The sequence below is a fragment of the Mus caroli genome, chromosome 8 (genome assembly GCF_900094665.2).
Source record: "Mus caroli chromosome 8, CAROLI_EIJ_v1.1, whole genome shotgun sequence".
NCBI classification, from domain to species: Eukaryota; Metazoa; Chordata; class Mammalia; order Rodentia; family Muridae; genus Mus; species Mus caroli.
Genome location: NC_034577.1, coordinates 2,629,082 through 2,638,164, shown reverse-complemented (window position 1 = coordinate 2,638,164; position 9,083 = coordinate 2,629,082).

The following is a 9,083-nucleotide window of genomic DNA, read 5'->3' as shown; positions in this document are numbered from 1 at the left end:
TTCTTAGAATTGGGAACAAAACACCCATGGAAGGAGTTACAGAGACAAAGTTTGGAGCTGAGACAAAAGGATGGACCATCTAGAGACTGCCATATCAGGGGATCCATCCCATAATCAGGCGTCTAACACTGACACCATTGCACACACTATCAAGATTTTGCTGACAGGACCCTGATATAGCTGTCCCTTGAGAGGCTATGCCAGGGCCTAGCAAACACAGAAGTAGATGCTCACAGTCAGCTATTGGATGGATCACAGGGCCCGCAATGGAGGAGCTAGAGAAAGTACCCAAGGAGCTAAAGGGTTCTGCAACCCTATAGGTGGAACAACAATATGAACTAACCAGTACCCCCAGAGCTCGTGTCTCTAGCTGCATATGTAGTAGAAGATGGCCTAGTCAGCCATCATTGGGAAGAGAGGCCCATTGGTCGTGCAAACTTTATATGCCTCAGTACAGGGGAACGCCAGGGCCAAGAAGTTGTGGGGGGGTTGGGGGACTTTTGGGGTAGCATTGGAAATGTAAATGAAGAAAATACCTAATTAAAAAAAAAGTTACTACCTTCCCAGTCTCAAATACCAATATAAAGTACAGAGAGATTTAAATGCCCAGTGCCTTATCCTTGCTAAGCATCAATCATAGTCCATCATGCCATACATGTGTATGAAATATTCACTAGAAGCACACTATCTGATCTACTGTGTCCAGTTCTGAGAAGACCTGCTTGTCAACGTCCACTTGGTTCTAGTCTTCACTCTGACATTGCTTGGAATGTGAATGACTGGGATTTACTAACACCTTTGCTTAGTACAAAGGTTCACTAATTAACAGATTAATGGGATTGGTACAAGAATTAATGCAAGGTAAGTTACTTCACTGCCATGAAACACAAAATAAGCAGAAGAAAATGCAAAGGACAATGTATGGCTTTTTGTTCTTATAGTGAATGATCAAGATAAACATTACTGAAAAAAGAACCCATAGGAATGGACTTTAAGGATCTGTCTTCCCTTCTGTGTCTCTGTCTCTGACTTTGTCTCTGTCTCTGTGTTTCTCTTTCTTTCTTTCTTTCTTTCTTTCTTTCTTTCTTTCTTTCTTTCTTTCTTTCTTTCTTTCTTTCTTTCTTTCTTTCTTTCCCTATGCATCACATAGGTACACATTGGTATAATCTGCATGGAAAACAGTGTGAGGATTATATATATATATATATATATATATATATATATATATGTTATCTAGCAATCCAGCTCCTACGTATATATCCAATATCAATGAGCTTACTATGTTGAAGAGACATCTGTATACCATGTTTTTGGCTGTATTATTTATAGCATCCAAGAAATGGAAACAAATTAAATGAGTGGCCACTGGTGATTGGTTGTAAAGATTAAGACACATACATACATTGGCAAAGTTATTTTATCAAAAATAAGAACACCCTGTCTTATGCAGCATGGGTGGAGAGGAAGATAACCAGTAAGTAAGACAGGTATAGAGTGACAAACCACTCATATTCTCACTGACACATGAAATCTAAAAGGTTGATCAAAGAAATTGAAAAGCAAAATTCAAACAAGATGCAAGGAAAATGAAAGGAAATATGTGGCTGCTGAGTGGAAGAAATCTCTAGAAAGTCCCAGAGACCCAGGATAGGGAGGCTCTCAGGACTCAATGTGAGTGACCATAACTGAAATGCCCAACAGTGGAGAGATAAAACCTGAAGATATCATCTCTAGTAGTTAGACATAGGCCCCAGTGGAGGGATGTAGACACCAACCCACTTTCTAAATTTTTGATCCAAAAATTGTTCCTGTCTAAATGTAAGGACCAAAAAAGGAGCAAAGACTGAAGAATGTCTAACCAGTTACTGGCCCAATTTGGAATCCATCCCATGGGCATGTACCATTTCCTGATACTATTGATGTCATGCTGTAGGAGGACAGACAGGAGCCTAGAGTCCTCAGACTCTACCAGCAGCTGACAGAGACAGATATAGATACTAACAGCTAAGCACTGGACTGAGGTTGGGGACCTGTATGGACAAGTTAGGGGAAAGATTGAGGGAGCTGAAGAAGATGGCAATCCCATAGAAAAACCAACAGTGTCAACTAACCTGGACCCCTGGGAGCACCCAGAGACTAAGCCATCAACCAAAGAACATACCTAGGCTAGTCTGAGCCCCCCTCCCGGCCCCCCAGCCCATAAGTGGCAGAGGACTGTCTTGTCTGGCCACAGTGGAAGAGATGTTCCTAATACTGTAGTCTTGAGGTCCCAGTGAAGGAGGATATGGGGGAGGAGGACACACTCTCAAAGGCAACTGGAAGGGGGAGGGAGAAAGAACTCTGGGAGAGGGTACTGCGAGTGGGGCAACATGTGTGATGTAAATAAATATTTAATTAATAAAAAATTTTAAAAGAAGCTAAAGAGGAGTTGGGGCACAAGCCTGGAAAAGTTTACTAAGTAACAGATATAACAGAAAGTTCTGTTGAGTTTTCACAGTGTAGCGTCTGCCTATAGCAGCAGTGCACTGTGCTTCCTACTTGAAAGCATTAGGAGAAAATCCTTCTCTAACCTTCCAGCAGTTATATTAGTTATGCCTCCCTGTCCTCTATCCTAACCCTCTCATCTATATCTCTTTTCCGCTTTCCTATTCATGGCTCTTTTTCAATAATCATTATTATATGCATATGTGTATATTAGTATACATGTATATCCCAAAATATGACATGCTTAATCTGTATAACGTTACTTGTACGTATTATTCAGGTCTGAGCTTTTTGTATTGGATAATCCATCGTTGAATTCTTCCCAGGAATGACTACTTCTACTCTCAGCAAGTCTTAGTTACCTATCTTTATTTGTGTAGGATTGCAGGCTTGGTCTCTCCTTTGTCCACTTTAGCATGCTTATTGTTTGTTGTCTTTAATTAATGTTCAGGCAGTTATGTTAGTGACATTTTGTGATTACAGTTTTGACATAAGTAGAAGATGCAACCTGAGAAAACTCCTGATTCTCTCACTCTTCTTTTTTTTATTTTAAAAATATCTTCTTTAATTTTATTTTTTTGTTTGTTTGTTTGTTTGTCTGTTTTCGAGACAGGGTTTCTCTGTGTAGCCCTGGCGGTCCTGGAACTCACTTTGTAGACCAGGCTGGCCTCGAACTCAGAAATCTGCCTGCCTCTGCCTCCCGAGTGCTGGGATTAAAAGTTTGCACCACCATGCCCGGCTAATTTTATCTTTTTAACTTTTGCTTGCTTGTTTGTTTGTTTGTTTGTTTATTCTCACTCTTCTAATACCCCTACCCCATAATTTTCCCTGATCAATAAATGCAGGACTGTTCTGTCTCAGTTGGAAGTGGTTTCCATGACTCTGCATTTTGATCAGCTGTGGTTTTCTGCATAGGCTCTGTTAAAAAGAGAAATTTCCTTGATTGAGGGTAATGACTACACTTGTTTGTGGGTTAAAGGACAAGTATTTAGCTTGTAATTAGTGATTGTGCTAGTTTAGTAAAATAGTGTTGATGTGTGGTATGTAGTGTGTGTGTGTGTATCTGTGTGTGTATGTGTGTGTGTGTATGTGTGTACTCATACAGATACATGTATAAAACACCAAATAGTACCCGTTATTATATGCAGTTTATACTCATCTGCTAGCTAAAATTAAAAAAAAATTAAAACAAATACAAAACACATGAAGGAATAATGGTGATCTAATGGGGCCATTATATAATGTATACATATATGAAAATATCTCCTGGTACTCCATAAACATACATAGTTTTTAAATTTCTTAATTATTAATTCATTTTTATTAGCTTTAAAAGTAGCTTAAAGATCTTGACTAAATGATAACTCATTGACTGCAGCTATACTCAGTTATTACTAGATTTGGTCACAATGGATTTTTTTTCTTAGTATATATTCTGTCACACTGTGATTTTAATATTAGTGAAAGTAATTTATGCTTCCACAAGAAAAGTAGAGGTTAGTGTTCCATTAATTTCTTACAGAATGTATTCCCCCGGTTACTTTTCTGCCTTTGCCTTTCCTGTGCTATAAATATCTCCTGTTCTATGAGGTAAATGGATTTATACCTTAGAGACTTATTGATAAAGTGTTATATAACCATCAACCTTATGTGTTGAGATGGAAAGCAAGCTCTGTAATGGAATAGTGATATTGTTGTAATTCAGAGCTGGTGGCAATCTCTGGCACAAACAGTGCTCCTAATGTGCTTTTGAGGTTGTGATGTCAACCCAAGCAGAGTCTTGTCATACTGCCAGCTGTGCTTGCTCACTCCATCTCTTTACATTGCTTTGCAAAGACATGGAGAGAGAATTCCTTCAGCCACTCAACATTATTGCTATTGATCTAGGATGCAATGCTATTAGTTTTGCTTTTTGAAATAGAAGCCATGTATAAATTAAAAAAAAAAAAAGACCTATCAAATGTTGTTCAATCTTTCGTTTTAAGAAGAGTGTACTGCAAATTTGTACCAAGTTGTAAATACTATACCTGTTCATTTTCTCCATTAGAAATGATATTCTTTTGTTTTCAAAAAACAATGAATCATTTAACTAGAACCACTACAGGCACATCTAAAGTAACATCACAAGAAAGTCAATTGCTGACATTTGAGGGATTCAACATGTCAGTGGAGAGCCATTTGCATTACAAACTAATGTACTCAAAAAATAATGTATTTAGTTTCTCAATAAAAATTAAAGTTCATTCTTATGTCCAAGTACTTTATTTTGTCAATTCCTTTTGTTATGATACACATCTCACATCTCTATGTTAGGATGAATTACTATAACTTATATTAAGTTTTGATTCATTATTTAAAACATTAATTTTAATAGGTTCAAAGATTTTACATGCAATACTAAAAGATTTACAAAAATTACATAAATTTCATCAAAAGGACATTTCTGAAAATATACAAAGGAGAAAGATTAACAAAAAACAATTCTTAAAGTACTCAATTTGGATTCTAACCAACAACTCTATTCAAAATAATGTATGCTTTCCTGGACTGTAAATTATGAGACACAAATGACAGAAATAAAGACTTTTTATAACCATATATATTTATACCTACCTGAAATCATTCCTATCCTATTCTACTATACTGCATTAAAATTGTGTGTTGCTATTAATTTTTATCTTTTCTGAACTTAGAAAATTTATTTCATAAATTTATCCATTCTGAATTTGAATCTAATTTGTAAAGTTCTAATTTCCACTCTATTCACACATTTTCTGGTAACATAGTGAAGGCTACTGTAGAAGACACCAGAAATTTAATTATACTTTTACAAAATACTTAAGATAAACACTCTCTCTTGACTTCTGATGGTAATGATCCAGTAAAGTGTGGATTCCATAGATGGCATTTCTTGTGTAAAAATGTTATAGGCAGAGTATTATTATTTAGAACACTAATATATTTATTACTGATTTTAACATGGCTTTAATACTACACCTCTTGATATAATGTTAAAAAAGACCTTAAGTAATCATAATCCTCACCTCCTTCTATATTTGTAAGTGACAGGATATACTCTAAATGAGAATGTGACATGCCATTAAAAATGGCAGAGGGAAAGCAGGCTGTTTTCTGATCATTTAAACAATGCTGAGGAAAGATAATGTAGAAGAAATAACTACTTTTACCAAAAGAGGATCTGCTTGTAATGCCAAGCTGATTCTTGCCAGATGAAATAGGTTTGTGTTTTTTGTTGTTTTGTTGTTTTTCCAAAAGAATTTGCCAAATTAACAAAGTCTAAATAGATGGACAAGTCACAGAGCCAGGAATCTAACAGTCTTGACAATGATCTCAATAGACTTGCAGCTTCTGATACTGATAACTGCCCTGACTTTGGAGCCACGACTTAGTTTCTGATGCATGTAATAGCATTGATGAATGATTTTTCATTCCTTACTTTAAAGATTTATTTATTTATTTTATGTATGTGAATACACTGCAGCTGTACAGATGGTTGTGAGCCTTCATGTGGTTGTTGGGGATTGAATTTTTAGGACCTCTGCTCACTCAGGTCAACCCCACTTGCTCTAGTCAGCCCCATTCAGTCAGTTCCTGTTTGCTCTGGCCCAAAGAATCATTTATTATTATAAATAAGTGACTGTAGCTGACTTCTGACACACCAGAAGAAGACGTCAGATTTCATTACAGGTGGTTGTGAGCCACCATGTGGTTGCTAGAATTTGAACTCAGGACCTTCGGGAGAGCAGTCAGTGCTCTTACCCACTGAGCCATCTCTACAGCCCCATTCCTTACTTTAATGCTGTGAATTATCTGTGACAGACAGAAGTACAAAACACATATACATTTTCACATGTAATTATTTGGAAGCTTTTGCTCTCATTTCTGAAGAAAACTGATTATACAGTACACCATTAACAAAAGCAATAAACCAATAAACAAGACATTGAAAAATCTGTGTAAACACAAACATATATAACTCAGTCACCTCTATTTTTGAGTTCTTAACAAGTGAAGATGGTGTAGCATTATTTTATGCTCCAGTGAGCAAAACCAAGGATGTTATGTAAGTCCATGTGGGTGCTGTGTAATAGAAACTATGTCTCTCTGCTGTTTATATGCTACATCTCACATAGCACGGGTCTTAAACTCATAGGTAGTGTTAATATACATGTTTGGGTGAGTAAAAGGCAAGGGTTGTACCATTTTGCATCTTGCCTTACTTGTCTTACCTTTTCTCTTCTCTAATTTTGTACTAATTACTTTTCTGTTTCTGTTGTAAAACACCATAACCAAGGCAACTTATACAAGGGTTTTTTGAGCTTACATTTCCAAAATGGACAGCATGATAGATGGATAATTTTAACTCAAAAGCAGAAGGTAGAAAAAAATGTAAATAGCACTAGTCCTTATGTTCTAATTACTCAAGTGGCATACTGCATTTAGCAAGGCCACACTGCTAAACCTCCACAAATTGCAAATAAAGGACCATTACCTTTGAAGAGAGCCAGTGTTCAATGAGGGTCCTTCTTATTTTTTTTCTCACCCAGTCTTCTCAATAATCATCAATTTTCTTGATCTTTTCCATTAAACCTAAGTAGAAGTTACTCATAAAAGTGAATTAAGTGTCTTTGATATACTATAAATGGAATGTAAACTAGCAATATAGTTCAGTTGGTAAAATGCTTACTTAACAGGCAGGAAGACCTAGTTATACCTCCCCACACCAAATAAATCTAGGCATGACTCCTAACAGCAAGCTTGCTATACAGGACATAGAGGAAAAAGATCAGAAATTCAAGTTCTTTTTCAGTTGCATATCAAGTTCAAGCCCAGATACATGAGGTCCCAGAAAGAGATGGAAGGAAAGAGAAAGGAAGGGATGGAAGGAGGTATGGACAGAGGGATGTTGTGTTTGTGTGTATGTGTGTATGTGAGAGAGAGAGAGAGAGACAGAGACAGAGACAGAGACAGAGACAGAGAGACAGACAGAGAAATAGAGAATTTTCAAGATTAATAAAAATTTGCTCTTATATTTTAAATATCAGCTCATAAATTATTTTAGGATGAATTTTAGCAAAATGATTACATTTTAAATGAATGCAAAATAAACTATAACTTGTTTTAAACAGACTCAGGTTAACCAGTTAACCAATCTTCTATAGTCATTGGATATAGAATCATTTCCTTAAAAATTATTTGAAAATATATAGATCACTAAAATTATTAACATTCTCCATTGAAATGATGTGACTTTTATTTGATTTATTTTATTTGATTCTTTTTGAAAAAAAGTTAAAACTGCTTGAAAAAGATGAACTAAGATAATTAGAGAATATGGTATGTACAGATGTACTACTTATAAAATACAGGGTTAGGGTTAGGAATATCACCATAATATTCTAAATAATATGCAATTTTAAGAATGTATCACTGAATATTTATCTATATTCAGCTAAGGGCTGAATTTACTATAACAGTACCAAAAATCTCACTGGCTTGGAGTTTAAGTTATTGATTGGTCAAGACCTGCTGTGAATGTGGATATTCCCCATGATATAACAGTGCAAGTTGACTAACAGATCCAGACTGGTTTTAATTAATTCAGGAATTTCCTTGTACCAGTTGAAGAAAGGCATTTTTGGTGATCAGGAAAACACACTACATCCAGTAAGCACACAGAGAAAAGAACCTTCAGTCATGAAGAATGGGTGCTTGGGAAGCTGAAAATCCAACTCTTCTCCAGGTCTGGGTTTTAAAGTCTTTGAATGGTCTTCCCCCTCCCCGCCCCCCTAATTTAGAGATTGTCAGTTTGAAGGACAGTGGCTGCCTGGCTCACAACAGCTGCATTATCATATTCCAATCAAGTCTCTAATTTTTTGAGCCAGTCCATCAATAGGAGGCCACTAGCAGATGTAAAAGCCTAAAAGGCTTTTGTTTTAAAACTTCCTAGATTTTGTATCAGATTAGGATGTTGAAAAAGAAGCTGGCAATCTTGAAAACATGGGGTTTTAATCATGTGTTGATGTAACTTAACTGGTATCCACCTCATAGTCTTTTTGCAAATAGCTTCAGTGTCTTAGTCAGGGTTGCTATTCCTTAAAAAAACATCATGATCAAGAAGCAAGTTGGGGAGGAAAGGGTTTATTCAGCTTACACTTCCATACTGCTGTTCATCAACAAAGGAAGTCAGGACTGGAACTCAAGCAGGTCAGGAAGCAGGAGCTGATGCAGAGGCCATGGAGGGATGTTTCTTACTGGTTTGCTTCCACTGGCTTGCTCAGCCTGCTTTCTTATAGAGCCCAGGGATGGTATCACACACAAGGGGCCCTTCCCACCTTGATTACTAATTGAGAAAATGCCCCACAACTGGATGTCATGTAGGCATTTCCCCAACTGAAGCTCCTTTCGCTGTGATAACCCCAACCTGTGTCAAGTTGACACAAAACTAGCCAGTACATTCAGGTAGCCCCAAGACAACTGGTAATCGCCTGAACTAGAGCAGCATGAGGATCATCTGTAACACAATTGTTAATCCCACTTATATGATTGTGTGTGTGTGTGTGTGTGTGGTGTGTGGT